This window comes from Lissotriton vulgaris, chromosome 3_1 (assembly GCF_964263255.1).
Source record: "Lissotriton vulgaris chromosome 3_1, aLisVul1.2, whole genome shotgun sequence".
NCBI lineage: Eukaryota > Metazoa > Chordata > Amphibia > Caudata > Salamandridae > Lissotriton > Lissotriton vulgaris.
In genome coordinates, this window is record NC_141689.1 from 1,965,405,072 (window position 1) to 1,965,430,499 (window position 25,428).

A 25,428-nucleotide genomic window follows, 5' to 3' on the forward strand; every position below is an offset into this window, starting at 1 on the left:
ACGCCATCAGAGCGCATGCTGAACGGGATAAGGTGGGCACGCTTTTGGCCAGACTCGCTAACCCTGAACTTAGGGGCTGCCCGGTCCTTAGCATTAACAACGCTCTGGGGGAGACGGTATATTCGCAGGCAGCGGTGCTGGAGTGCTTTCGTGTGTATTATGAGGAATTGTACCGGAGTCAGTTGGGAGTGGAGGCTCAGGAGATTGCGGAGTACCTAGGGGCAAGGCAGCTTCCGGTCCTTGACGAAGAGGATGCGAAAGAGTTGGGCGGTCCGATTACGCTTACTGAAATACGGGTGGCCATTAAAAATATGGCTCGGAATAAAACACCCGGGGTGGACGGGTTGCCAATAGAATTCTACCAGCAGTTTATAGACAGTTTGGCGCCCAGACTGCTGGTGGTGTACACGGAGGCTTATGAGTCAGGGGGTTTGCCTGGGTCCATGAGAGAGGCTTTGATTGTGCCGCTCCTGAAGCCCGGCAGGGATGCAACAGATGTGAGGTCCTATCGCCCGTTGTCCATGTTGACGGTGGACTACAAAATCCTGAGCCGGATTCTGGCCGCCAGGCTGGCACCACACATGACGGGCCTGGTACACAGGGATCAGGCGGGGTTTATCCCCACGAGGAGCACGGCGATGAACACCCGTCGCCTGGTTGGGATCATGGACGCCATTTTGGACGGAGAGGGGACCCAAGCGGTCTTATCCATGGACATAGAGAAGGCATTCGATAGTTTAGAATGGGTCTTTCTGGATGGAGTGCTGGAGAAATTTGGCATAGGTGAAGGGTTCCGCCGGTGGACGAAGGTCTTGTACTCCTCAGCGACGGCGCGGGTACGGTTGGGTGGTTTGGTGTCTGCGGCATACCCGGTCGGTAGGGGCACGAGACAGGGGTGCTCCCTCTCCCCCCTCCTTTTCGCTCTGGCGATGGAACCCTTGGCGGTCCACGCTAGGTCGGGTGACAGATACCCGGGGACAAATAGCGGCGGGCGGCTACATCACATCTCGCTATATGCGGACGACCTGTTGCTGTACTTAGACGACACGGAGCGGGCCCTCGAAGGAGCGATGGACCTGTTATCGGAATTTGGCCAGTTGTCGGGCCTTAAGGTCAACTGGGCGAAGACCTGTGTGTTTCCGCTGAGAGCGGAGACGCCCGGCCCTGCTCGTGACTTAGGGGTAGTCTGGGAGCCATCTTGCTTCACTTATCTGGGAGTCCGTATCTACCATGTGACCACAGACCTATTAGAAGGCAACATCGGCCGGTGCATTCAGGCGCTGAGGGGCAGCATGTCCTTTTGGTCGACCCTCCCGCTGACGGTATTGGGCAGGATAGCTCTCTTGAAAATGGTGGCGCTCCCCCGCCTCCTGTACTTCTTCCGGACGTTGCCCATTTGGATCCCTCAGAGGATCTTTAGGGATCTGAGGACGATGATTATTGGTTTCCTGTGGGGTCATGGCCGCCGAAGAGTGGCTCTGAGCACGTTGCTGCGTCCCAAGATTGAGGGGGGGATGGCGGTTCCTGATTTTGAGCTGTATTACTTGGCGGCGCAGCTCCAGGTTCTCACGCAACATGTGGCCTGGGTGTTTAGGGGACCGGAGGGTGACCGAGAGCTGGGGATACAACGCCATGTACTGTCTTATATTGTCATGCAGCAGAAGCTGGAGCTGCGGGGCCTCACTATGGAGGAACGAACGCTCAGGCTGTGCTGGCAGAGGAGTCTTAGGAGAGCGAGAGCGACTCGACCTTATGCGCCGGAAATCCCGATTGGCATGCTGACGGCCCTACCACACGGGGGTGATTGGTCCCCTTTGCTGGAATGGGAAGAGGTAGGACTTCAGGTGGTGGGAGACCTGTATGTCGACGGGACCTTGGTGCCCTTCAGAGTGCTTCAGGAGCAGTTCGGGCTGTCTGACGGGGGGTTCCTATTGCATGCGGCGGTGGTGGCGGCTATACAGAAGCACTGGAAGGGAGGTCTCATGGAACCGGACACAACCATGGCGTGCCAGTATGTGGTGATGGCAGCAGGCACCTTTAAGGCTGTGACCTGCCTCCATAACAGGATGCTGCACGAGGGACTGGAACCGCTCCAGGGACTCAAAGCTAAATGGGAGGAGAGTGTGGGCAGGCCCATTCCAGACACGGTGTGGAGCCACATTCTGCGGCGCACATGGAAAGGCACGAGGAATGCGCGTTTCCAACAAGTGCATTTCTTTGTGCTACATAGGGCCTATCTCACTCCGGAGAAAATACGGCGGTACTTTCAGGTGCAGGACGCACGGTGCCCGAGGTGTTCGTTTCCGGAAGCGGACATGGATCATTTGTTTTGGGGTTGTCCGCACTTGGGGACCTACTGGGCGGAGGTGGGGGACCTTCTAAACGAGGTGACTGACAGGGAGGAGGACTTCGACATGGCGGCGTGTCTGCTGCTCTGGTTCCCGCACACCAAACACACTAAGGTGACGAGCAAATTTATTGACTTGGGTCTGATACTGGCACAAAGGGAGATCTCGTGGCATTGGAAGTCCAGGAACGGGCCGTCAGTGAGGAGGTGGAAGAATGAATTGCTGCGGTGGTCTGAATGTGAAAGTGTGCTCCGAATGAAACAGGCTGTTAAGCTTGGTAATGAGAAAGCCTTGGATGCAGCGCGTGCGTGGGAATTGGTGGTGCAAGCCTTGCGTGACACTTTAGTGGAAGACGAGGAATGAGTGAGTGGGACCTGTGGACACTGCGAGGCGTACTTACTCAGAGTTGTCATTGGCGCTGTAGCGGGATCCATACCACACTTAAGGACGGGACACACACCATTAGCAGTTGCCGGGGAGGGGGCACTGGGGGGTTGTTTAGTGGGAGTTCGGGGTGGGTTGGAAGCCAGGAGGCTGGTTGACCGCGAAGGCGACACTGAACCGAGAGGGGCCTGTGGGGTGTAGGCGACGAGTGGGAGATGGCAAGGGGGCGCGGGCCAGGAATGGTGGGCCCTACAGTGTGCGGGGTGGGTCGGGAAGCGGCTGGTAGCACTGACCTGCATACGTGGGATCGCTGATGATGTTCTTTGTTGTGGGTGGGGGGGTAAAATGCAGATACGTAAAATGATCTTTCGACCATTGTCCCGAGGGACACTCACCGTGATGCCTTCCTGCTAATTAAGGTACTGCGCCGCCCGGCCTCCGGGATGCGGGCTGAATGGCTGTGTATGGTATACGTTTTAATGCTCGAACGGGGGGACATTACGAGTGGACTGGTTGAGCCTCTGTATTCTGTGGTTTATAACTCTGCAATAAAAACAAATTTAAAAAACAAAAAGTGACAATAGAGCTGAAGGCCTGGCACCCCCCAGCCAAATGGTTCTTGTAATTCTCGAGTCACCAGAGCAGCGAGAAAGCCCAGCATCATAATGGCAGCAGGCCAGGGGAGATGTTGGTGCGCAAATGTCAGGCAGGAATAATGTGTCCATTACTTACAGATAATGGCATTACTCCTAGTCCTACTCTCTCACATCCTTCTTAACCAATTAGGCTCCCTTGACACCCTCCTTTCCTAAGTAAAAATGCCCCCCCCCCCAAGCTGATCCTGAACGTATACAAGCCAACCAGTTGTAATGTACCGGGAGGGCCGGAGGGACCTTGAAGGATGGCAAGGGAGTAGGACTAGGAGTAATGCTATTATCTGTAAGTAATGGATGCATTACCTCCGGTCCCTCCCTCACCAACTTTCTTAACCAATGAGACATAGCAAGTAAAAAACAGAAACGGACAACTGAGTCATAAACACCCAACTTCAATAGAAGGCTCAGAACATATTCATAAATACCCCTTTACCCTCACAGAGGACAAAACTCTGTGACCCAACATATTATCCAAACATTCCAGCTCAGCAATCCGATAGTTTCCAACAACCATGGAGGGAGTGGACCAAGTTGCCGCCCTACAATTCTCCACCACTGAAATCCCCTGAAATTCAGCCTCTGTTGTCCGTATACTGCGTGTGGACCACCCCTGAACCCCCAGAGGAGGAACCACACCTTTCAATGTATAAGCCTGCAAGACCAGACAACATATCCACCCGCTCATGGTAACAGTTGATGGCTTTTCCCCTTTCTTCGAAGGACCAAGATTAACAAATAACGCGTCCCCTTTACGGCACAACTTCACATGATCGAAGTAACACAGCCAAGACAGCAGAATGTCCAAATAGTGCAACTTGCACCTCTCATCAGAGGTAGGGTCTGGAAAAAACACCAGCAGAATCACCCCATGACTCACATGAAAAGCTGAATTGACTTTAGGAACAAATGAGGGGACCAGAACCAGAACAACCCTGTCTTGAAAAACTTTACAGAAAGAAAACTTACAGGATAAGGCCCCTAACTCCCCCAAACACCTGGCTGAAGTGGTGACAAGCAAACAAGTTTTAAACTTCAACAGTTTCAATTCGACACCCTCAAGGAGTTCAAACGAAGGCCCAGTTAAGGCATCCAACACCAGCTGCAGATTCTAACTAGGAAAAGAATGAACTGATCTAGGAAATACGTTCAATAGTACCTGAAAAACAAGCCATCAGCCCCCATCATCTTTCAGATTCTGGCAAGAACCAGGAAATGCCTGAATCGCTGCCTACTGAACCTTCAAAGTGGCGACAGATAGACCCAAGTTATCGCCGTCCTGTAATTGCATAACCAGAAATAGAATGGCTATGGTAGGATCCACCTCCTTCTTCAAAAATCAAGAAGAAAAGACCTCCACTGTCTGGCACAAGAATGCAGCATAGAAGATCTCGGTGAAGCCTCCAAGGTAACTGGCAGCTGCTTAGGAACCCCCAGATCCGCTAAGTCTCTCCCGTCAACCTCCATGCCATCAAATGTAACTACCTCAAAGACCCCAGAGGAAGGGCTGGAAAGACAAGAGGAAATGGAACCACTGGAAGATCCCATTCCTGACCGCTCTACAACAACTTCAGTAGAGGCAACCAATTAGCTTGAGGCCAATGCGGTGCCACCAAAATCAACTGTGCCCTCTCTCTCCTGACCCTCACCAGAAATGCCCTGACCAATTGAAAAGGCAGGGAGGCATATATCAGGTCCAGTGACCAATTCCTCCTGTGTGCCTGATGCCTTGTGATGGCACCTAACACCCAACCTCTAAGCAAGACGATTCTAAATAACCCTCCTCCAGGTAGTCATTTCCTTTCCACCTCCTTTGATCTCTCCCTGCGTCCTCTAATGAGTCTGATCTTGCACGACACCCCATAAGTTTTCTACTTACCTGCGGATTTAACGGATGTAGATACCTACTGTGGAGCCTGAGCAACCTTGGCTGATGCCCGGTGGAGCTGTCCTATGCAGCTATAGAGGAGTCTGGCCCCTCGGCCGTCACCTACCCAGCCGAATATATGACATTGTTTTCCACGTCTCCCCATTTTGTCTCCTTCCCTCCCCCTCCTCTCTGATTCTCTTGATGCTAACTGTTGTAACTATGTATCTTGTAACTCCCTGTTTCAACTGATGTAGATACCTATAGCAGAGCCTGAGCAACCTTGGCTGATGCTCGGTGGAGCTGTCCTTTGCAGCTATGGAGGAGTTTGGCCTGGTTCTCCCCCTCGGCCATCACCTACCCAGCCGGACATCTGAGATTGTTTTCCTTGTCTCCCCATTCGGTCCCCTTCCCTCCCTCTCCACCCTTCTCCCTCCTCTGTGATTGTCTGGATTCTAATTGATTTATCTATGTATCCTGTAACTTACTGATTCAACTGATGTATATACCTACTGTGGAGCCTGAGCAACCTTGGCTGATGCCCCGCGGAGCTGTCCTATGCAGCTATAGAGGAGTCACCTACCCAGCCTGACATCGGACATTGTCTTCGTCGTCTCCCCGTTCGTGTCTCCTTCCCTCCCCATCCTCCTCCCTCTGTTTCTTTGATTCAAACTGTTGTAAATATGTAACCAGTATCTGGCTAATCCAACTGATATAACTATGTACCCTGTATCTCCCTGATCCTCATGTAAAGCGCTCTGATCCCTCTTGCAAATAAACCCATCCACTGTAGAGAGAAATCCTTGGAGGATGGGATTTTTCTGCTCAACAGATCTGCCCGGACATTCTCCTCCCACTGAATGTTCAGAGCATTCAGAGACAGAACATACACCTGTGCCTATAAGAAACTGTCATGTGCAATCAAGTTCAGGGCCCTGGACCTGGAGCCCACTGTCTGTTGACAAAAGCCTTTGCTACTAGATTGCCTGTTTGGAACAGCACCACTTTCCCTTTCAGGATCACCTGCAAATGCACCCGAGCCAGAAAAACTGTTTTCAACTCCCTCCAATTTGAAGACCTCAGAGAGTCTTGAAGATGCCAAAACCACTGAACCTGCTCCTACTCCAGCCAAGTCCCCCATCCAGAGAGACTGGCATCTATTGTTATAATCAGTGGGGTTGAAGGAGACAGGGGTATCCCCATGACCAGATGCTCCCGCTTCAGCCACCAAAACATTTCCTTGCGGACGGGAGCTGCAATCTGGATATGGACTGGAGGTAAAGGGGACAACAGTGCCAGAAGCAGTAAAGCATACAGTCGGCAACAGCTGTTTGCACTCTGTGTACCTGCTAAATCCTGTTTCCTTGGCTGACTCTTTAAAGGGTCAGCCAATGACAGTAGAAGGCAGGACCCTGAAGACTTGCATATTTTAAATTCTGCCCTCCCGAGCAAGCAATCATCTCACTTGGAGCCTTGGAAAAAGTGTTGCTTTTGTCCAAAGCTATCTGCCCTGTTTACTGCTTCTCAGATGGATGCTTAGCATGCTTGAGTTTTGGGTAAAACTAAGGTCGCCAATCTTACATGTCCAGTGTGTATCTATAGACTGTTCTGCTGCTATTCCACTGCCAACTAGTCTGTCAATAACCTCCTCCTGCTTCGTTCCCAACCCATGAGGCACCGCCTCCTTCACCCACATTGACGAGCCTCCTTTCGTAGTAGTATAAATAGACTAAGGAAAGTTGTAAATATGTGTTGATGATGATGACATTCTAATTTGCACATCAATAAAAACAATATTTTATAAGTTTGAGTTAATTGTCTCTGTTTTAGAAAATTATCTGAAATAAACATCTGTATGACTTAAATAAAATGCTAGCTTCACGTAGTTATTTTCAATGGGAGGGACCTCAGAAAGACCACAAGTGGAGGCCGTTTTAGTAGAATTCAAACCTGTGCCCAGTAGGGATTTGAGTGCAGTTCAAATTGGTTGCTTGGGGCTCCACCAGAAAAAGTATGCAAGATTGCATCAACAAGCAGAAACATTTGTCCTCTATATGTTTTCTACAATGCCATAAATCCTTGTAGTGGCCCTCTCGGTTATCCCCACATAACTTGCAATTCACACTCGGATATATGCAGTGAGGTCATACGTCTTCTGCGCAATTTAGCAAGATCACACCTAAATGTTTACCTCTTCATTGTCAATGCAGGCACTGTGCAGCTTCTCTTCCTATGTTGATGTGCATTACTTGATTATCACGAGAAATATCACAGTCTTTAATTTTAAATTTGATAATCATTCTAACTGCAATGTAATCTTCACTGTAGAACTATCCAGGAAGTGATGGGTCTGATATAATGTGGAATGTAGTGCTGAGAAGCATCTGTGGCTAATATAAAAAACGAAACATGTCCACGATGATAGAAGGACTGATGATGGGTGTTGTTCAGAAGAGTGGGCTGATGGATTCGTTAATGTAGTCAGTGAATTTTTCAATTGCAAAAATGTTATATCAAAAATGGTATATCTCTACATAAAGATGTGTTCTAATACTCGGAAATGTGAAAATAAATGAATCAAAGCAGTGTCCAGACACGGCAGACGTACATTGATTTATTGGAGCAGACTCAAATCGAAAAGCAAAGAGACTAAGGTGCCTGATTGATTTTTTCCTTTTGTAGTTCTTCACTGCTCTTTCTTTTGAAGCCTTAAGTGTTTTCGAGCACATATAAAACTCCCTATGTTCTATCAAATGTTGCATTACGTAAAAGGGGATCAAAGGAAATTGTTAGAATTTTCTTCGCTTTGTAACTCTAGAATGGGACCAGCACATGGTAAAGCTGAGAAAGAGCTTTCTGCTCCAAATATATTTCTGTAGGCAATAAAAGTATTGTATTTAAAAACGATAGCTCAGTGGAGGTGGCTAATGCAGCTTTTCACACAATGTATTTCTCTAAGAATGTGTATGACATTTGCATAAAGAAGAGCTGCACAAGCTTTGATTTTCACAATATGTTTTGAGCTTTGCTTGCCTTGAAAACAGACTAATATATTGATGCACTGATTGTGACGGCGATGTTAATATTTAACCTCGATTCTGATTGACATCACACAATGACGAGCAATGGTTTGTTTCTTTTTCTAAGCAATCTACATTAAACACTTAAGTCTGTAGCATGGTCATCTCATGCATGCTTCAACACCATAGGTCCTATCGCCATAACGCTCTGTTTTTGCTGTTCAACTTTGCATACACAATTTTTACACCACTGTGTTTGTTCCACATCTTGTGGAATAATTTAGTAAGTGGTTTGGCCCCACCAATCTTACTGCGATAGAGTTCTAGGCATCTTTTCGAGGAAGATGAATCAATGTTATAAATATTTACCTAAAAAACATTCCTGCAGCACCTGAGAAATGTTATTTGGCAGTCTGTATACCGGGTACAATTTCCTTGTTGTATATATGTATACATGAAAACAATAACACAATAAATCTTACCCGAGTGAGTGCAAGTCATTGTTACTTTCTGCACAGCAAATGTGACATTTGTGACTTTGCACTTTTTCTTTGCTTACGTTTTGTGGAGGTGGTAGGCAGAGACCAGGAAGGATGGGAGGCAAGTGGCAGGCTTGAGCATTCCCCCATACCTTGGCTGAGGATCGGGTGGGGGTGGAATACATGTCTAAGCTCAAGCCCTCTCCAAAAACATCTGGAGCCATAAGAATTTCAAGACGGCAAAATTAGGTCCAAATAGTTTGGGTGTGGGACCACTGCCCTGCATCCTTCTGTCACAAACCTTTATTCGGCAGATCAATAGCCATAAAAGTACTGATGATAAAAACCATTTCGTGAACATAACAGCATTACCGAGTTCAAAACTCATTAGAGGATTGGGGATAACATACAGTTAGTTTCATGAAGCACATTACATGGAAGAAATGCCAATATTAAATACATAACAAACAAATATAAAAAGGCCCAGTGGGTATTCGAATAATTATTAAAACATGTAAAATGTTAAAAACTGGGTCAAATCATACAATACTGATAACACTGGCCAACATATATTTTATGCAAAGTGGAATTCCGTACTTCTTCTAAGGGGGCGCTCTACATATCTTAGTTATAGTCCTTTGTTACTATTTTCCCCCATTTCAGCATATGTATCAGCTGTGAGAGTTCAACTCACTAAGCCATCTTGCTCACTAATGATTGGATAAAGAAGATGAAATAAGCCAGCCCGTAATGATGAGAAAGTAATGAAAGAGAAAAAGTAATATTTAGTTCCATCTACAAACATCAGTAGCTTGGAGAACGAGACGGTCGAGAAGTAGTGAGGTCTGATTTTAATATCCACAGTTCTTAAGAAGAAGGACAGCAGCCGACGCGCGTTTCGCCCGCAGGGCTTTTTAAAGGCTATTTGTTCGTTCTTTCAGTCGTTTGTAGGTGTATCAATATTTTTCTGTAAATGTACTCTTCTTGGTTAGATGGATACAGTCCCCCAAAAAGGAATTCGCAAAAAATTACGCTTGATGTGAGGGGTTGAAGTTTCTATTCTCACTCATCAATATGATAGTTGTGACCCCAACAGATAAAAGCTTGTCCTCTTCCAAACAGGAGGAAGAAGCACTAGTCGGCTCCACGCTGAGCGTCTGGATGGACATACGAGTGTAACCTTGGATTTATCAAGATTCGGGAGGATTACACATTCTATAGGACAGGATGGATCTGAATACCAATAGTGATTGGTGACTTTGGAAGAGGACAAGCTTTTATCTGTTGGGGTCACAACTATCATATTGATGAGTGAGAATAGAAACTTCAACCCCTCACATCCAGCGTCATTTTTTGCGAATTCCTTTTTGGGGGACTGTATCCATCTATCCAAGAAGAGTACATTTACAAGAAAATATTGATACACCTACAAACGCTTGGAATAACGAACAAATACCCTTGAAAAATCCCTGCGGGCGAAACGCACGTCAGCTGCTGTCCTTCATCTTACGAACTGTGGATATTAAAATCAGATCTCAACCTAAGAAGATTTGTTTGGATTCTCCTTTAAGACTTTTTGGATTTAGAATATACAGGACGCTGAGACTTCATTGACTGTTTTAGAAAAATATCTACATTACTTGATTTAGAAATACTAATACGGTGTGCTCAGGTGTTGTATATATATATATATGTTTGACCTGAGTTCATTTGAATCCTAGGACTGATTGACACTTTGGTGGGTAGGTGTCATACACCTTAGGAGCACCCCAGCCATAGTTGCTTTTTCATATTTACTTTTGTTTATATCTACAATTGGCTCAACTCTGTGATGTGCGGTTTGAATTAAGCAAACCCATTTGCTCTATGTGTCACAAGAAGTAGTGAGGTGTACGTTTAAGAGTGATTGGGGTTTATGTGATGAGACTAGCAGTTGAGTTTTGATGCCACATTTTTTTTATATGCAGCAAGGAGTTCATCGATCACGCTTAAGCCTCAAGAGGCATGAACTGTGTAATGGTCAGGAAAGACTGGGAGGTGGAAAATATGGAGGCGAGAGAATAATGTAGTTTAGGAAGCATTTGAATAATAATAGCACGAGTTTCATTCTGAAGGGATCTGAGTAGGAATTGCTTCAATTTGGGAAGAAGTAGTATATGTTAGCACATGTAAAATTTATGGATAAAACTTCAGTGTTATGTAGATTCTTATGTTATTTATGAGCACACAAACATCCAGCCAAAAACCAATGTAACGGATTATGGGAGTGTTCTTACACCCCTTAACACCTTAGTGTAAAAAATATAGAAAGTCATGTCTGCAAACAGACTTTGAGCAAATTATGGTCACGTTAATACCCAGTTTTGCATGTCACATGCAAAAAGGCTGATTGTTAGAGACTGGACAAATTTAAAGTGTACTCAATTGTCACTGAACTTGAGATAAATGGCAGGTGGAAAGGCAAATACCATTCACCCCTTTTCAGTTTTAGTGATTGAGTTTAAACACCGTTTTAGTGTTGCAATCTAAGTTCTAACCTCATCGCTACAAACTCTACAATCATGAAGTATTGAAAACGATGTTGCTTATACTGTTAGATTAGGACCATCCCTTTTAGAACAAAGACTGATGTGCTCAGATTTTTTAGCCTCTAAACATGGTAATAAAAGACATATTATCAGGTTAAACTTCCAAAATAAAGAACCCATAGATCAAAAGCCCTTTTGACATTTATGAACTTCAAGACTTGTGAAAGGACTACTACTTAAATTGTGTTTTGCTACTTTTCATGAACCAATCCCACGTGGATACAAAATGCTTAAATTAAGATGTACCATTTATCCTTCAGTCAAACCATTTGAAGACTCCTCTACACCTCGTAGTCACTTAGGGTCCAATTCGCAAAGCTTTCTTCCAATAGGAAGGGTATCTCTCGATTGGATATTCATGAATTAGTCGAGAGTAAATCAAAAGTACGTCGGGTTTACACACAGCAAGCTCCAGCTGAATTGAGTCCTGAACAATTTGAGTTGGAAAAGGAATTGTGTGGCAAGTTGCCATGAAGAATAACCCAAAGAAATCAAAGAAAGAACCCAAGAGTGGGAGAGTGTATACGATTACCGAAGAGCCCTCAGCTATGCTCTGAGTAAACAAGAGATATTAAAAAAGTAATGTCATTGCATTTAGAAATAAATGAATAAATGAAGGTCCAATGTGGGAAGATCCCTAACTTAGCCATCACTCGAAACACATTGGACAAGCCTGGAACCACGAGTTGACGTAGATTTGATATAGAACGTAATTAATAATTAGCATACAGCCATGACTCACTGCAAAGCATGAGGTATGAGGTAAACGAGTTGCAACCACAGAAATATGCAACCAGCACTTAAACACTATAAACAAAAGCACAGAGTAAAGATTGAAGCAGCTCACAATAAGCATTGAACCACAAGTAAAGGAAGACTATCAAGCTGTCTTCATCAGCCTGACAAAAAACTAGAAATGAGAATTGGCAATGCCAATATGCCTGGCTTATAACCGAAAGTGACTCATCAGTCACTGATGAGTGAAATAAATGCAGTAAGACTTCATACATGAATTCTGCCAATCATTCTTACCAACATACATAATACATTCACCCACTTACTCATTCTTGTATTCACCCATTTACCCATTCACAGCAAAATAGACATACAAATTGAACAAGTGGATGGACGCTAAAGAACAAATGCCCCACCTGCACTTGATGAGCATATGCTTACAGTACAAAAAATAGCATTACGCTTAGCAACACCCAGCCATCTTGCAATGGTATTGCACAAAATGTATTGTTTTTAAGCTGCAACATAGCTGCCATGTTTAGAAGCAAGATGTTGGCCCTCTTGGAGCCATTAAGACACTGATGCACAATGCCATTCAAGATGGCCACTCAGTAAACATAACACTGGGTATCAATCTTCTAATGGGAATATGTATAGTGTATCGCTGTGAACTGATTCAATCTGGCAAACATAATGCTTCTAAACACCATGGTCATTTTGGATTGGAAAACATGGATACAATGTAGACAGTACCATTGCAAAAAGTCTACCAGGTTTTGAAATAGTAGCCACACAGGATGCAAAATACTACAAATGAAATGAGAGGCAAGTGAGCGCCTGGTAGGACTGTTCAAGGAGTTGCAGAATGTTTAAAAAATATAACAAGGAAAGAAATGGAAGAGAACCTATAAAAGCAAAACATGAAAAACTAAAGAACTGGCCATCTTCAGACCAGAATCTGAAACACACTCATTTTCAGGCAGATATGAACTGTGATCAGGCAAAATACCATTACTCACAGGGCAATAGATCTAATGGCAGATATTGACTAACCCATTGCCACAAGTAATATACTGGCAAGGGAGAAAGCAGAATGTGAATGACGTTCAAACAGACAGAAGAAAGCTGATCCAAAGATCCTTCATGTATATATATAGTTTTATTTTTTTATTACGAGGCTCAGCAGACAACTATGCCTGCCAGGTCCTCCAAGGAGCGGCCAGCAAGGATTATCACATTGCAAAACCTTTTACCCGCACAGTTTGACAAAGGTAGTAACCAACACCAAAATCCTTATTTAGCATGGTAATCTGTAAAATTCCCAGTGACAAAATGCATGTCTACAAGCTTCAATGCAGTGAATGTCAATCCCCCCTAAAGGCCTATTGGGTTTAACATATGCTTTTGACAGTAAATAGGTCCGTCCTACTGCCTAGGTCGTAATGTTTTATAATGAGCAGATCAGTCCTATAGCCTTGGTCAATAGTCTGTCACATAACCAACTCAGTGTGCTGTAGTAAGCATAAGATTTCCCACAAGCCTTAAAGTGCTACACAAGTACTTGATTTCAGTGAAAGCCCACAACGTCTGCCCAAGTAAAATTTATAGTTCGAGATATCAACATTTGGGTAGAGCCAAAGCCCCTCCTTCAGCAGTTGAAATTTTGCAAATACGCACACAGTTGCAGTTGGAAAAACAATGAATGTCATTTTTTAAAATGGCATAACAAGCATTCTTCAAGTGCCAACGTTCTAACCCGTGGGGTTTTCAGGGAGGGGGGGGCTGGGGGTAAGGGGGTAAACAACACCCAACCTTTGCCTGCTAATGTAATCTGTGAGGTTCTTGTTACATAATTCCTGTCAACCAGCCTTATCACAGTGAAATGACAATCCATCAAACAAAAGCCTATTGGCTTTACCATATGCTTTTCACAATAAATATGTGAGGCCTAATGCTTTTGTCGTATTCTTTCATAATAAACAGATTATGTCTATAGTTTTGATCAGTGCCTTGTCACCATAACCATCTCAGAGGTGCTGCGTAGAGCATAACCTTTCCCACACAGTAACAAAATGCAATACTGTCACTCTTTTCCACCCAAATCACTCAACTTCTGTCCAATCAAAATCTTTACTCAGGAAAATCAACGTTAGGGCTCCAGTCCAAAGCCCCTCTCACTGTAGCGCTGCTAAATGTTCTTTTTCTATTGATCCCGAAGGAATGGAGACAGCTACGGTATCAAGCCAGACCTAAATAGCATCATATAGCAATACCTGATAATCTGCCTATCGATAGAGAAGAATTACTTGATTTGTACGCTTATCCCATGCACATAAAAAGTGCACTGGAGCATAACTATCTAGCATTTTTGAAGATGTTTTTGTTTACAAATCACAATATGCCAGAAACTCAAAAGTTTGTCCTCTAAAAAATAGGAATTCTTCATCACAAAATGTTGATTGAGTTAAGCCTATACACCACGTTTTTTATTTTCCATCTCCACCCGGAGACAACAAAAATACCACGTATAAACACAAGTATTTCTTACTCCACAAATTCTCAGTCGAAATAGAAAGTTGTACCATTGTTTTTGTCCATTTCAATTAGCCATGACTTCTTTCCACTGTGTAACTCCCATCGGTTTCGACAGGATTAGCTATCAGCAAAAACAGGAAGACAAACATCAATGTTTTGTCTGAACTGCATTGCCATGGTTTTTTGGCGACCTTTGGAATATTTTCTAAGTGTTCACAATCTGTCAAAGCGAACAAATATTTCTGTAATTGTACCGAGTAGGCTGTTATCAAAAATAGCGTCTGATAATTCATTGTGGAAAGAAAAATTGCACACCCTTATCAAAACATTAGAGGTTTTGTTCTATTTACCCTATTAAAAGTAAGAATAATGTGTCAAGAATGCAGTTGTTTGCTTTTGGTGTTCTCCTCACAGACGCTAAAGTAAAGAATAGCCTTTGGCAAACACAGCAGTCACCAACCCACATTGCCTCGGTTCCCCATGGAGATACTGCGCACCCTCCTGCCTCTGCAGAGGACCGTTCCATAACCAGCAGTTTACTGGATCATGCAGCGCATCGCTCTCCAGCAGCGCCGGCCCGCCGGGAACTGAAACCCACCCTGGCACACTGCTCGGCTGGCCCACCTGGGGAGGGGAGGTATGGGGTGCGGCCTAGCTGTTTTCTAAGGGCCGGTTTCGGCCGATTTTGTTACAGGGGGCCAATGTTGCCGGCCCGTAAAACAAAAATGGCCCCCCAGGGGCCTAAAACCTGCCGCCACCCTTGCGGCCCACCAGGGAACCGCCCGGTGCCCGCTATGGCCAGTCCGGCCCTGCTCTCCAGCAACATTTGTGTATTACTGCTGAAAGCTCGCTAGAAATGTCAATGGTGCATCTGGCACCCTTGTGATGAATATTTATTTAGTGGTCGTTCACTATACAATTAAGGGGTCTGGGCTGCACAACAGCCACCACCATATTCACTGATCACTACCACAAGGTAAAGGCAGCTCTGTGCACTGTTGGTGCATTACAAATCCAACACAAGTTCATGTTCATTCAGTTTACGCAGCCCAAGCCTATGGTAATCATTGTGTCTGGCTCTAAGCAGTTTGCTTGGTGGGTACAGCCTTGGAGCACACACTAAGGCGGGTTCCAGATACACAGGTAACATATATAACATGACTAGGTCTTGGATATATGCCATATTCCCAGGTGACACTCTTATCAATAGCCATTTCTTTCTTGTGTCGCTTTTTGCACCACAATGGTTTGCAGCACTGTACAGGTCTAGATTGGGGTGAAAAAGCAGCATTACACCCACAGTTTTGGGAGATATAAACAGTGAGACCAAGGATGCGTCATTAAGGTGCCAATTGCACAAGCGTTATACACAAGATGCACCAGCATGGTTGAAATGGGACAGAAAATACACCTAGCACCAAAAACAAAATTGCCCCTATTAGCGATTCATATAGCTAAAGAGTGACACCCATTTGCAAACTCGGGCAGTTTTGAACTGTGTAGAAACACTGTTTAGGTGCTTTGCAAGGTATGGAGGACTGTATGCATTTGTGCTTGTTGCAAGCAATGTTTGTGGTAATATCAGGGAAATCCACAGTAAAAACTGGCCCAGCAAGTCATAAAACAGGCTCAAAAACAGCAAAAATACCAGCCCACACAAAGACCTGTTAGATCAGTATTTTTGGCATTGTACAATAGACCAGGCCAATCCTGCACTCCAGTGAAGAATCACCATTAAAAAACCAGTATTTCTAGATCAAAAAGTGGCGTCCCGTTTCCATACCTTAGCACCATTACTTTTTATTGAACAAATACCAGTGCTCACATATGCCTTAACATACACTGATACATGCTTTACTGATTTGTAATGTAGTTTTGAAGCAACGTGTAGATCACATTAATCCAGTATGTCTTCAGGTTTATTTATTTTCCAATAAAGGCATTTTCTAGTCTTTTTCTGCATTGTGTAGTAAGCCTGTCCTTGCTCTGAGAGTTGGTTCCACAAAGAGTGAATCTGAGAAAGTAGTGGCGTCCGTGCTTGTTTGTGTCTTCCCTATCTAATATTCAATGACTTAAAAATAATTCTTGTGAGAAGATCCTGCCACTGGCCAGTGGCGTAATGAAACCTAAGGGGGCCTCCCTGCAAATTTCACAGAGGGCCCCCCCCCCCCGCCCTGGACCCAGTCAGTAGTTTTAAGGACAGGGACCTCACCGCCTGTGCACAATCCAGGAGGGGGCAGCCTGGAGCCCAAGGGCCCTCCACACCATGGGTGCTGCGGGGCTATTGTTACACCAATAGCTACACTCCAAGGATTTAAGTGGCTTGTGGGAAAGGTGATGGTGTTCCCATGTATTACATGGAATAAAGTACCCGCTGCCGTAGTTGATAATGATATTGTAAGTCACCTTCGGCCTTGTTTCGCTATATCTTGTGTACTCACAAACTTTCTGTCTGGGCCAAAATTACAGTGTGGTTTGTGACTGAGGGCTGCACCAGTAGGGATGGGGTCCGAATGGGGGTCAGTGGGGGAGGGGGGGGGGAGGGTGGACTAGAGTATAAAAAATCAAACCTGTTTCAAAACATTAAACAATGCTGCATTTCAAAAGCAGATGTAACTACAATACATTTTTATTAGCAGACAATAGCAATCTTAAGAGGCATTGCATAGCTTCATGCACACTTTGACCCCGATTCCATCACAGTCTCTCTCTCTGTCTCTCTCTCAATCAGTTAGTCAGTTTCTCTCTCAGTCAGCCTCTCTTTCTGTCAGTCATTCAGTCTCTTTCCCTCTCTCGCTCAGTCAGTCTCTCTCTTTCTCTCTCTCTCTCTCCTTCTCAGAGTCAGTCTCTCTCTCTGTCACTCAGTCTCTCTTAGTCAGTCAGTCTCTCTCTGTCAGTCTCTCTCTCTCAGTCAGTCAGTCTCTCTCTGTCAGTCTCTCTCTCTGTCAGTCTCTCTCTCTGTCAGTCAGTCTCTCTCTGTCAGTCTTAGTCTCTCTCTCTCTCTGTCAGTCAGTAAGTCAGTCTCTCTCTCTCTCGCTCTCTCTCTCTCTCTCTCTCAGTTAGTTTCTCCTTTTCTCTGTCAGTCAGTCTCCGTCAGTCAGTCTCTCTATAACAGTCTGTCTCTCTCAATCAGTCTCTCTCTGTGAGTCTCTCTCTATCAGTCTCTGCCAATCTCTCTCTGTCCGTCTCTCTCTCTCTGTCAGTCTTTCTCTCTGTCAGTCAGTCTCTCTCTGTCAGTCTTAGTCTCTCACTCTCTGTCAGTCAGTCAGTCAGTCTCTCTCTCTCTCTGTCAGTCAGTCTCTCTCTGTCAGTCTTGCTCTCTTAGTCAGTCTCTCTCTCAGTCAGTCTCTCTCTGTCGGTCTCTCTCTGTCAGTCTTAGTCGCTCTATCTGTCAGTCAGTCTCTCTCAGTCTCTCTCTCTCTCTGTCAGTCAGTCTCTCGTCAGTCAGTCAGTCTCTCTCTGTCAGTCTCTCTCTCTCTCTCAGTCAGTCAGTCTATCTCTGTCAGTCTCTGTCAGTCTCTCTCTCTGTCACACAGTCTCTCTCTGACAGTCTCTGTCAGTCTCTTTCTGTCAGTCAGTCTCTCTCTGTTAGTCAGTCTTAGACTCTCTCTGTCAGTCAGTCAGTCAGTCTCTCTCTCTCTCAGTCTCTTTCTCTCTCTGTCAGTCAGTCTCAGTAAGTCAGTCTCTTTCTGTCAGCCTCTCTCTCTCTGTCAATCTCTCCCTGTCAGTCTCTCTCTCTGTCAATTTCTCTCTCTCTCTCTGTCAGTCTCCCTCTCTGCCAGTCTCTCTCTTTCAGTCTCTCTCTCTCTGTCAGTCAGTTTCTCTCTTTCTCTGTCAGTCAGTCTCCGCCAGTCAGTCTCTCTCTGTCAGTCTGCCTCTCTCAATCAGTCCCTCTCTGTCAGTCTCTCTCTCGATTAGTCTCTGCCAGTCTCTCTCTCTCTCTCTGTTAGTCTTTCTCTCTGTCAGTCAGTCTCTCTCTGTCAGTCTTAGTCTCTCGCTCTCTGTCAGTCAGTCAGTCTCTCTCTCTCTCTCTGTCAGTCAGTATCTCTCTGTCACTCTCGCTCTCTCAGTCAGTCTCTCTCTCTGTCAGCCAGTCGCTCTCTCTCTCTCTCAGTCTCTCTCTCTCTCTCTGTCAGTCAGTCTCTCTCAGTCAGTCAGTATCTCTGTCAGTCTCTCTCTCTCAGTCAGTCAGTCTTCCTCCATCAGTCTCTCTCTCTGTCAGTCTCTCTCTGTCAGTCAGTCTTAGCCTCTCTCTGTCAGTCAGTCAGTCTCTCTCTCAGTCTCTCTCTCTCAGTCTCTCTCTCTCTGTCAGTCAGTCTCAGTAAGTCAGTCTCTTTCTGTCAGTCTATCTCTCTCTCTGTCTGTCTCTCTCTGTCAGTCTCTCTCTCTCTCTCTGTCAGTCTCTCTCTCTGTCAGTCTCTCTCTTTCAGTCTCTCTCTCTCTCTGTCAGTCAGTCTCTCTCTGTCAGTCTTAGTCTCTCTCTGTCAGTCAGTAAGTCAGTCTCTCTCTCTCTCTCAGTCAGCCTCTCTCTTTTTCTGTCAGTCAGTCTCTGCCAGTCAGTGTCTCTCTGTCAGTCTGTCTCTCCGAATCAGTCTCTCCCTATCAGTCTCTCACTCTATCAGTCTCTGCCAGTCTCTCTCTCTGTCAGTCAGTCTCTCTCGGTCAGTCTTAGTCTCTCGCTCTCTGTCAGTCAGTCAGTCAGTCAGTCTCTCTCTCTGTCAGTCAGTCTCTCTCTGTCAGTCTCTCTCTCTCAGTTAGTCTCTCTCTCTGTCAGTCAGTATCTGTCTATCAGTCTCTCTCTCAGTCAGTCTCTCTCTGTCGGTCTCTCTCTGTCTGTCTTAGTCGCTCTCTCTGTCAGTCAGTCAGTCTCTCTCTCAGTCTCTCTCTCGCTGTCAGTCAGTCTCTCTCGGTCAGTGAGTCTCTCTCTCTCTCAGTCAGTCAGTCTATGTCTGTCAGTCTCTCTCTCTGTCAGTCTCTCTCTCTGTCACACAGTCTCTCTCTGTCAGTCTCTCTCTTTCAGTCTCTCTCTCTCTGTCAGTCAGTTTCTCTCTTTCTCTGTCAGTCAGTCTCCGCCAGTCAGTCTCTCTCTGTCAGTCTGCCTCTCTCAATCAGTCCCTCTCTGTCAGTCTCTCTCTCGATTAGTCTCTGCCAGTCTCTCTCTCTCTCTCTGTTAGTCTTTCTCTCTGTCAGTCAGTCTCTCTCTGTCAGTCTTAGTCTCTCGCTCTCTGTCAGTCAGTCAGTCTCTCTCTCTCTCTCTCTCTGTCAGTCAGTATCTCTCTGTCACTCTCGCTCTCTCAGTCAGTCTCTCTCTCTGTCAGCCAGTCTCTCTCTCTCTCTCAGTCTCTCTCTCTCTCTCTGTCAGTCAGTCTCTCTCAGTCAGTCAGTATCTCTGTCAGTCTCTCTCTCTCAGTCAGTCAGTCTTCCTCCATCAGTCTCTCTCTCTGTCAATTTCTCTCTCTCTCTCTCTCTGTCAGTCTCCCTCTCTGCCAGTCTCTCTCTTTCAGTCTCTCTCTCTCTGTCAGTCAGTTTCTCTCTTTCTCTGTCAGTCAGTCTCCGCCAGTCAGTCTCTCTCTGTCAGTCTGCCTCTCTCAATCATTCCCTCTCTGTCAGTCTCTCTCTCGATTAGTCTCTGCCAGTCTCTCTCTCTCTCTCTGTTAGTCTTTCTCTCTGTCAGTCAGTCTCTCTCTGTCAGTCTTAGTCTCTCGCTCTCTGTCAGTCAGTCAGTCTCTCTCTATCTCTCTCTCTCTCTCTCTGTCAGTCAGTATCTCTCTGTCACTCTCGCTCTCTCAGTCAGTCTCTCTCTCTGTCTGTCTCTCTCTGTCAGTCTCTCTCTCTCTCTCTGTCAGTCTCTCTCTCTGTCAGTCTCTCTCTTTCAGTCTCTCTCTCTCTCTGTCAGTCAGGCTCTCTCTGTCAGTCTTAGTCTCTCTCTGTCAGTCAGTAAGACAGTCTCTCTCTCTCTCTCAGTCAGCCTCTCTCTTTTTCTGTCAGTCAGTCTCTGCCAGTCAGTGTCTCTCTGTCAGTCTGTCTCTCCGAATCAGTCTCTCCCTATCAGTCTCTCACTCTATCAGTCTCTGCCAGTCTCTCTCTCTGTCAGTCAGTCTCTCTCGGTCAGTCTTAGTCTCTCGCTCTCTGTCAGTCAGTCAGTCAGTCAGTCAGTCTCTCTCTCTGTCAGTCAGTCTCTCTCTGTCAGTCTCGCTCTCTCAGTTAGTCTCTCTCTCTGTCAGTCAGTATCTGTCTATCAGTCTCTCTCTCAGTCAGTCTCTCTCTGTCGGTCTCTCTCTGTCTGTCTTAGTCGCTCTCTCTGTCAGTCAGTCAGTCTCTCTCTCTCAGTCTCTCTCTCGCTGTCAGTCAGTCTCTCTCGGTCAGTGATTCTCTCTCTGTTAGTCTCTCTCTCAGTCAGTCACTCTCTGTCACACAGTCTCTCTCTGTCAGTCTCTCTCTGTCAGTCAGTCTCTCTCTGTCAGTCAGTCAGTCTCTCGCTCTATCAGTCTTCCTCTCGCTGTCAGTCTCAGTAAGCCAGTCTCTTTCTGTCAGTCTCTCTCTCTGTCTATCTCTCTCTGTCAGTCTCTCTCTGTCAGTCTCTCTCTCTGTCAGAGGTTCTCTCTTTCAGTCTCTCTCTGTCAGTCAGTGTCTCTCTTTCAGTCAGTCAGCCTCTCTCTCTCTCTCTCTCTCTCTCTCTCTCTTCTCTCTCTCAGTCAGTCTTAACCTCTGTCAGTCTCTCTCTGTCAGTCTCTCTTAGTCAGTCTCTCTCTGTCAGTCTCTCTCTCTGTCAGTCTCTCTCTGTCAGTCTCTGTCTCACTCAGTCAGCCAGTCTCTCTCTGTCAGTCTCTCTCTCTCTGTCAGTCAGTCTCTCTCTGTCAGTCTTAGTCTCTCTCTCTGTCAGTCAGTAAGTCAGTCTCATTCTCTCAGTCAGTCTCTCTCTGTCAGTCTCTCTCCCAATCAGGCTCTCTCTGTCAGTCTCTCTCTCTGTCAGTCTCTCTCCGTCAGTCTCTCGCTCTCTGTCAGTCTCTCTCTCTGTCAGTCAGTCTCTCTCTGTCAGTTAGTCAGTCTCTCTCTCTCTTCAGTCAGTCTCTCTCTCTCTGTCAGTCAGTCTCTCTCTCTCTGTCAGTAAGTCTCTCTCTCTCAGTCAGTCAGTCTCTCTCTATGTCAGCCAGTCTTTCTCTCTGTCAGTCAGTCTCTCTCTGTGAGTCTCTCTCTTTCAGTCTCTCTCTCTGTCAGTCTCTCTCTGTCAGTCTCTCTGTCAGTCTCTCTCTGTCAGTCTTAGTCTCTCTCTCTCAGCCTCTCTCTCTCAGTCAGTCAGTCTCTCTCTGTCAGTCTGTCTCTGTCAGTCTTAGTCTCTCTCTCTGTCAGTCAGTCAATCTCTCTCGCTCAGTCTCTCTCTCTGTCAGTCAGTCTCTCTCAGTCAGTCAGTCTCTCTCTCTCAGTCTCTCTCTCAGTCAGTCAGTCTCTATCTGTCAGTCTCTCTCTGTCAGTCTTAGTCTCTCTCTCTGTCAGTCAGTCAGTATCTCTCTCTCAGTCTCTCTCTCTCTGTCAGTCTTAGTCTCGCTCTCTCTGTCAGTCAGTCAGTCTCTCTCTCAGTCAATCAGTCTCTCTCAGTCAGTCAGTCTCTCTCGGTCAGTCTCTCTCTCAGTCAGTCAGTCTCTCTCTGTCAGTCTCTCTGTCAGTCTCTCTCTGTCAGTCTCTCTCTCTCAGTCAGTCTCTCTCTCTCTCTGTCAGTCAGTCTCTCTCAGTCAGTCAGTCTCTCTCTGTCAGTCAGTCTCTCTCTGTCAGTCTCTCTCTCTCTGTCAGTCAGTCTCTGTCGGTCTCTCTCTCTGTCAGTCTCTCTCTCAGTCAGTCAGTCTCTCTCTGTCAGTCAGTCAGTCTCTCTCCCGGTCAGTCAGTCTCTCTCAGTCTTAGTCTCTCTCGGGTAGCATCCATTACGACGCGGTGTTTACATCGCACTACCATTACAACAATGGTTTTACAACGCAAGTCGTTACCACGACTTCCGCTGGAGGGCGCTCTAGGCTAAGGAATAGTAGATTTACTATTCCAACACCTTCCCTACTGTACGTAGGCTGGTGTTGGAATAGTAAATCTTACTTTTCCTAATTCCAGCCCCCTACTGTGCAAGTCGTGGTAACGACTTGCGTTGTAAAACCAGCGTTGTAATGGTAGTGTGGTGTAAACACCGTGTTGTATTGACATACAACCGTCTCTCTCTCTCTGTCAGTCTCTCTCTCTGTCAGTCAGTCTCTGTCAGTCTCTCTCCCTCCATCAGACAGTCTCTCTCCCGGTCCGTCAGTCTCTCACTGTCAGGTAGTCGCTCTACCGGTCAGTCATTCTCTACTGGTCAGTCAGTCGCTCTCCCGGTCAGTCAGTCTATCTCTCTGTCAGTTTCTCTTTCTCTGTCAGTCTCTCTTAGTCAGTCAGTCTCTCTCTGTCAGTATCTCTCTGTCAGTCTCTCTCCCTGTCAGTCTGTCTCCCTTTGTCAGTCAGTCTCTTTCAGTTTCTCTCTGTCAGTCTCTCTCTGTCAGTCTCTCTCTGTCAGTCAGTCTATGTCAGTCTCTCTCTCTCTCCATCAGTCAATCTCTCTCCTGGTCAGTCAGTCTCTCTCTGTTAGTCAGTCTCTCTCCCGGTCATTCAGTCTCTCCTGGTAGGTCAGTCTCTCCCTGTCAGTCAGTCTCTCTCTCTGTGTTAGTCTCTCTCTCTGTCAGTCTCTCTCTCACAGCCAGTCAGTCACTCTGTCTTATAATGTATGGCAGGGGCTACTTTGTCTCATAAAGTACAGCCACCAGTTTAACTATGGCCTAATGTATGCCCCCCTACAATTTGCTTCTAAGGACACTACAAATAGTTCCACTAGTGATATTCCAGACAATGCATACAGTAAAGACGCGTAGAGAAAATAGTGCAGATGTCTGTGATAGTCCACGCAGGCATGGGTAATTGCTGATTTGGGTAGTACATTTAAAATACTTGTAATTGAATTACCTTTTCAATTTACCTGCTTGGATTGAAATATATAACGTTCCCACACAACCAGTGCTTAATTTGAGCCGGTGGTGTCCATGCTCAACAGTGGATCTTAATTGGTTTCCGGTGCTCCGCACCGGCACTTAATTGTTAACACCACACTTAGGACAGGCTGCCACATGGTGGCGCTGCTCATCTAATTTAGAGATGAGCAGAACAATAGTTGTTTATAAATACAATATCAATAAAAATTACTAATATCTGCCGCCATAGTCATTCCTTTAGCTTTGGGGACCTTGAATAATCTGAACTGTAACACTTGCTGGTGAGAGGAGATGGCTATTAGTTGTTTTGGCAGCGCTGACAGGAGCGATGGTTGGTGCAAGTTGCAGTGGCCTCCTGGTCAGGGCTCTGGCACTTAATATTTTACAAATGAAACACTGCACACAACAACTCCCCTTGGGTGCGGAGAACACCATGCCTGCATTTAACTGGTTTAATATGGGCATGAGCTGTATTTTAATGTTCCAACCAGTACAATAATTAGAAAAATCAGATTGTTATTTTTTCCCCTTATTGGTTCATAGTTTAAACAGGGAATGTGAGAAGAAAACACTTTATGTGTGTTCTACAGCTGCCCTTGTGACCCCTGACTGACATATTCACATGAATAACTCGGATTTCTGATATCCCATGTTGGGGCCTTTTTGCAGAATGTTAAATGGTGAACAGGTGGCTATATTTGTATGTTGCAATTAAAGGTAGCACCTGATCTCTGCCCTATTAAGGCCCATGCAGCCTCTTCAGACAAGCAGTGGAAGAAGCTTTCTGTGAGTAGAAGAGGGAGGGGGATCTGCTCTTATAAGGGGCCTGGCAGGCTCAGAGTGAAAGAGAAACAACATTTTTTATTTTGTTTCTCTTCACTTCTGAGTCAGCCCGTGTCAGCGCAGAGCAGCTCAAAGCAGGCTGCAAACTTCATCTGCTTCACAGGAGACACTGTGTCTGACACACACCCTAGACGAACAAGCTGAGGGAGCCCCCTTTCATATATAGAAGAGTGGTGGCCCCCCGCACTGCGGGGGTGTCCGTTATGCCCCTGCCACTGGCTCATTGTTTAAAATTCAATTTATTAACAGTATTGATCACGTTTCTCGTTTAAATTCACTTGTAATTAGAAAAACTGTATAAAAATGTGCACAATATGTATGGATTTTAGCATTGCGTGGGCCATTGACATAGCAATTACAGGGCACTGTTTTCCTTGCAAACTGCCTAGTTTTACATTAAACGCATTTTAGACGTTTAGACTGCCCCAAACTGATGTGTTTTCTTTTACACTGTAAAGTATCATCCAAGTAGGTGTGAAATCAAATTAGAAATGCAGAATTTAGCGAACATGCAAATGAATAGAGTAGCCACACCCACACAATATAATTGCAAATGTAAGTAAATGCCATGCCTTAACAACTCTGCAGATATGCAGCAAATAGCATTGTTTTGTGAGCAGTGTTCATATACTGGAGACACCAATCATTATATGAATATTTCTTACAACATGCAATTGATGATGGAGGAATTTTCCATTGGATCCATTGGTTGGTATTCTGTGCTTTTTCAGTTCCTAAGCTGCTCTTGGCCAAGGGAACATATGGCTAAATCTTTTGGAGCTTTTTTTACAAGCCCCTTGTGCTGTCTTGCGCCACCACTGCGTCGCCATTGCATCACTTGTTTTGATGCAACGGTGGTGCTTCATTTGCTCCATAGTTACATGGATGCTGGTGTGTCACTTTTTTTTCAAATGGCGTTGGTTTTTACCTGCGTTGGAATCTCTGTGCGCCAAGGTAGAGTTTAATTTATGCAAGAT

The 25,428-nt window shown here is 45.6% G+C and overlaps 1 protein-coding gene across 1 annotated transcript in view; it reads right to left on the bottom strand.

Moving 5' to 3' along the window:
• Positions 1 to 25,428, bottom strand: part of HPGD (15-hydroxyprostaglandin dehydrogenase) — a 374,425-nt gene that overhangs the window by 226,037 nt on the left and 122,960 nt on the right. The gene's annotated exons all lie outside the window — the stretch shown is intronic.